Source organism: Silene latifolia, unplaced genomic scaffold (assembly GCF_048544455.1).
Source record: "Silene latifolia isolate original U9 population unplaced genomic scaffold, ASM4854445v1 scaffold_75, whole genome shotgun sequence".
In the NCBI taxonomy this organism is placed as follows: Eukaryota; Viridiplantae; Streptophyta; class Magnoliopsida; order Caryophyllales; family Caryophyllaceae; genus Silene; species Silene latifolia.
Window position 1 is genome coordinate 585,827 of NW_027413661.1, and position 6,032 is coordinate 591,858.

Sequence of the window (6,032 nt, forward strand, 5' to 3'; positions counted from 1 at the left end):
AGTTAATGGGACAAAAAGGCTATTTTTGGCAGTGTGGAGCTTATGGGCAAAATTGAACAAAGGAAACCTCTTCCACATGTGTCAACAAACCACAAATCCGAATACATACAGGTATTAAGCAGATTAAGTTCATATTTATGCATATTAATGTAACATGTCTCATAAGGAGTACTACTCACATCCTAGATGAACTGGTCATAAATGACACCAGTTATAGGCTCTAAAACTCGGAAAATGATGTAGTTTGCTAAAAATCTAAGTCAAGTCTCAAGTCCAACAAGAAATTTAACGAAAACTCGTAGACTATGCATATATGATTCTACTAATAACATGTCAATTAGCAAGGCTTAGGCATAAAATAGCTGCAAATGCAATGTCATCATTGAAATACTACCGTTCCGACTCGACCTATATGCTAAATAAACGTGCATTTTTTATGAAATTTTTGAATTTTTTCAATTTTTTTGAGATTTTCTGTATATATATGAGAAAATAAACAACAATACAAGACAAAAATGTAAACGTGAATGCAAGCAAATGAAATGCAACGCAAAATCCTTCGCCAAACCAAATTACACAATGTCCCCATTGTACAAAATCATGTAATGAAATAAAAGGGAAATGGGAATTTGCAAAAATTAACTACATAAGACATGAAGTAAGAACTCGGAAACTCACAAGACTTTAAGCGCAGCAAAAAGGAAACCTCCCCAAACCAGCGTGAGCTAGGAGGTTTCAGTAGCCAGCAGTGCTACCAATAAGTACCTGAAAAGAAGCAAAAGTACCGCGTGTAAATCCGAGAAAACAATTTATTAAACGCAAAATTATGTGTAAAATAAAGAAACGGAAGAAAATAGAAATGAGGCGGAGAATAAAGTGGAGAGAAGACTCCCTTAACTCCGCAAATCGACCAAACATAGCAGGGGAATGATCTAAAACAGGTACAGCAGCGCAGGGCGGTCGATCGACCACATCACCCAGTCGATCGACTAGGGTGAACAGGAACAGAAGCTCCCGGAAGTCGCAGCTCAGTCGATCGACCATAGGAGTCAGTCGATCGACTGGAAAACCTGCTGTAACTTTCTGATTTCTTCGAATTAGCTCAATAACTCGAGCTAATATGGTCCATAAACCTGTAAATACGCACAATAACGCGCCCAAAATTGCGCAAAACCCAAAGTAACAGTCTAAAGTGTATAAAATCCTAAGCAAACTTATTAAAATGCGAAGTCTCGCGCACACAAAAGCATTAAAAAGAGTTTAACGAAAGCAATAAAATGAATGGTTTTTGAAAAAGTCTTAATCAACTAATTGTTGATCAAGAATGGCCACGGAATGGCCCACTTGCTCGGCTTTTGGCTACAAGAAGTAGCCTCTACAATGCTCATCTCCTCAGCTGCACTCTTCTCAACTCCAACATCCGCAGAACTCAACGGATCAACAGCTTCAACATCTTCCCAAGCAATGACCTCTTCTGGCTCATCAAAGTCCAAGTCAGACTCCCTCACTTTGACTGGCTCTTCATCAGGCTCCTCATATGTGCCATAGCTAAGACATCCTAAACCGACTCTTTGAACGATTGGCTCCTTCACAGCTGGAGCAACATGCGGCTCTTCCTTCCCCAAACCAGCGCCTGCAATATCCAAAACAGAAGAATCTTCCTCCAATTTGCTCCCAATCTGGGCCGGAGGTCTTATAGCAGAAACAGGCATAGAGACAGGCATATCAGAGAGCACAAAATAAGATTTCTTTTCAAAAACCGTATTACAAGTGACTGGCCACATGGGGTCTTTCTTCTTAGCTGTCTGGGCAAAGACGATGGAATGCTTCCCTACTTTGAAGGTCAAAGTCCCTGAGCCAACATCAATAACTGCACCAGCAGTGTGCAGAAATGGTCTACCCAAAATGATAGGTATGTGAACATCCTCGGGCATATCTAGTACAACGAAGTCAACAGGGAAAAAGAACTTTCCTATTTGCACAGGAATATCCTCTAAGACTCCTATAGGCTGGACCGCAGAACGATCAGCCATCTGTACTGTCATGTTGGTAACTGCAAACCTAGTTAATTTCAACTTCCTAGCAAGACTCAAGGGCATTACACTAATACTGGCTCCTAGGTCACACAAGGCCTTCTCAATAGAAAAGGTGCCAATACTACATGGGACTGAAAAGCTACCTGGGTCTTCTAGTTTGTGAGGTGCAGTATGGTTCAAATAAGAACATGACTCCTCAGTTAGTGCGACAGATTGCACAGTTTCAAGTGACTTCTTTTTAGATAAAAGTTGCTTCATAAATTTCATGTAAGCAGGCACTTGATTAACTAATTCAAGAAAAGGAACTTGTACCTTTAAGCTACGAATAACATTTTCAAATTTGTTAAACGATACCTGTTCCTTCGTTGGCACCAATCTCTCTGGGTAGGGGGCTGTAAGAAGCAACTTAGCCCTCTCCTCTAAGTCTCTCACACCGGCGTCAGTGGATTTAGGCTGAAAATCCACTACCTTCTCTTTGTTGAAGCTCGAACCCTCTTCAGACCGTCTCAAGAATGAGCCATTAATCGTCATCGGATCGTATTTCGGAACCGGGACTGACCCATCAGCATTTGGGTCTTGCCTCAATATTTTCGGAGTAGTCGTACCCCGAAACAAGTGGTCCCTCAAGTTATTTGGCATTGGAGGACGAAAAGACTCACCATCAGCAGCGTTGTCGGTCGATCGACCATGCATGTCGGTCGATCGATCGACTTCTACAGAAACGATTGTGTCACTTCGCGGATCGGGTCGATCGATCGGTATGTACGATCGATCGACATACCCGCCGATCGTCTTTTTCTTGCTATTATTCGTCACAGCCTTCTTCTTAGTTGGTTCCGCCTCATCTTTTTCAGTGACATCCTCGACCATAGCGGGCCCCTCAAGGGTGGACCCACTCCTCAAAGTAATAGCGTTAAGGGTCTCGTTTTGATCAGTCTGCGTCGGTAAATGTCCCGGAGCTCGAGTTCCACTCTTGCTAGCCAATTGAGCAATTTGGCTTTCCAACATCTTCATCTCGACCTCTCTAGCTTGAGACTCTTTCTGCAACAAATTTTTCAATTCGGCAAATTCGGAGCCATGGGACTGCTGCTGCTGAGGAACATACGGAGGCTTTTGATATGGCTGCTGCTGCTTATGAGGGGGCACATAATTCTGCTGCTGCTGTGGAGGTGGAGTCGGATTTAGGACATTTTGGCTACTCCACCTCAAGTTCGGGTGGAGATTCGGCTCAAAATAAGTGTTTGTCTGCCTATAATGTTGAAAAGCAGCACAAGACTCATAGGGAGTGCTGCAGTTGTCTGAAACATGTCCCTCTCCTCCACATCTCTTGCAGACGAAAGGATCATCTGAAACAGCATTCACATGATAGATCCCTCCTTTTGAAGCTCCTCCCAACTCGTACTTATCAAATCTCGCCGTAAGAGCCTCTAATGCAGCTACAGAAGGGGATTCAGCACTTCTCCTTTGATTTCCCCTGGAATTTCCATACTCAGCTTTATGGGTGGCCAAATCATCAATAATTTTCCACCCCTTAGTTTCTCCAACATTCTCCTGGAATCTGCCATTAGCTGCCGCATCCAGGATAGCCCTCTGATCGTCATAAAGCCCATTATAAAATTGATTGCATAGGCTCCATTTCTCAAACCCATGGTGCGAAATAGTTCGCACCAGCTTCTTGAAACGGACTCATGCCTCATGAAAATTCTCATCAGGACCCTGTTTAAAGCTCGTGATCTGAGCTCTAATGGCATTTGTCTTCGAGGCAGAGAAATATTTCTTGTAAAATGCTAAGGCCAGCGAATTCCAGTCCGTTATCCCATGAGCAGCTCGATCCGGTCTCTACCACTCACCCTTGCAAAGCATCACAAAGAGAGAATATGAACATAGTCTCCTTCACCTGGTCTTGGGTCACACCGGTTGGTGGGGGTATGGAACAGCAATAATCAATGAATGTCTCCATGTGCTTAGCTGCATCTTCATTTGCAGCTCCCCCGAATTGGTTTCTCTCAACCAAGTTGATATAGGACGGCTTCGGCTCGAATTTTCTATCCGTCCCTGGTAATGCGAATCCCTTATAGAGATTCTCAGCTGTCGGCTCAGAGTGACTGGCTATACTCGCTTCTTCAGCCATGTCTGGAGATGTGACGGTCTCAGCTGAAGAAGTGGAAACAGGAGATGAAGGTGGATCCTCCTGAAACAAAGCGTTCTCGTAGTAACTGGACAGAGTACTCAACTCTTCCTCAGTCGGCAATACTCTAGATGATCGTCTCAACTCACGCAAAGTCTTCTCAATCTCAGGATTGAATGGTAGTAATTCACCACCCTGTGACCTGCGCATAAGAAGAAAGTACAAGTAGAATATGAGAATAGTTTAAGGAACAGATGTCCCTTAAACTAAGAGAAAGACTAAAAATAGAAACAACTAAAAATTTTAAACAATTGCCTCCCCGGCAACGGCGCCAAAATTTGATGCCTGTCGTTGTGTGCACCAAAAATAATATTTATAGTCCAAACTACTACTATAGCTAGTGGCAGTCAGGGTCGAACCACAGAGAGGCAGATGCAATTAATAGCTGTCTGATTTTAGTCTTAAGTAACAAAAGAGTGGGGGTTTGTTTTGAGTTGGTCTATAACTAAAGGCAATAAAATGAAAGCAAACTAAGCTAATTGATGAAATCAAATATTTAAAAGGGTGCTAAGATGGTCAGTTCACTATAGTTTCGGCGGCAGCATACTATGTAGGTCTAAAACAATCACGTGAGACGGGAAAATAAGAAGTCCTCTCGGTCCATTCCTAACAGGTAGCATCTTTCGATCTCGCTACAGGTCCCTAATATCACTAATGCTAACTTTCGTTCTGAAAGGTGACTTAAAAGTCTAAATTAACTCATCTTTCGATCTCATTAATCTAGTCGTCTTAATTAGGTAGGCTATCTCCCTTCCCTATCTTTTGATCTTTATTGGGTCGGTCAATTCCTAAACATTCAACTAGTCGCGTGCACTCGATTCGTCAAATAAAGCAATTAAATTAATTAAAACGAAGCAAATCCTCACGTGGCCAGTCGATCGACCAGGGAACCCAGTCGATCGACCATGGCGCGTTCTAGGTCATACTATTCTAATGCCGCATATACTACAGATTCCCTACATCCTAGCACAAGGTATTTAGCTACTCATGATTACGATAAAATTAACAACAAGATTAACAAATAAGGCTAACGAATTCATGCTTAAATTAATTAAACGAACAAATTACATAAAACGATAATTTGGCTTCGGGAGATCTAGCCTAGCAATTCCTAATCTATGAACGAACAAAGTAACGAAACTGAACTAAAGAACAGAAAAATACCGAATGGCAGTAAGGAAGATCGGAAAGCACGAAGGAAAAGTAAATTGTATTGAATGAATGTAAACTTGAATGCAAACCCTAATTATTTCACTAAGTTTTCTATGATAAAAATCTGATGATAAATGACTTAATGATAAAAACTTAGATGAATGTAGCATCAGGAATGAGTTACGTTATATAGGTATACATATGTAACTTTATTCTAAAACCTAAAATACAATGGGCTTCCTAATTCTCGTCCTTTTAGTTTGCGCGTAACAATCGTGGCTTGGTCGATCGACCACTGTGACCGGTCGATCGACTGGTCTGTACTGCACAGGAGTTTCTGTAAGTCGCGCTCTGGTCGATCGACTATGGAGGTCAGTCGATCGACTGGAATAGCTGGTACTTGGCTTCTAATTCTTCATAAAATTATCTTTCAGGCCTCGAAACGCGCACCAAGTTCGCTCCTTGTGTAAATACTTCATGTCAAATGCAATGCAAGGTACTCGGGGACGGATTTAGCTCAATTTCTACTCATTTCCGCATAAATCTGCAATATTACATAAAAATACGAAAGTAGACGAAATGGGGCAAATAGTAGCATAAACTACATAATTGAGCTCTGAAATGCGTGTAAAATGAGGTGTAAAACATCATATTTA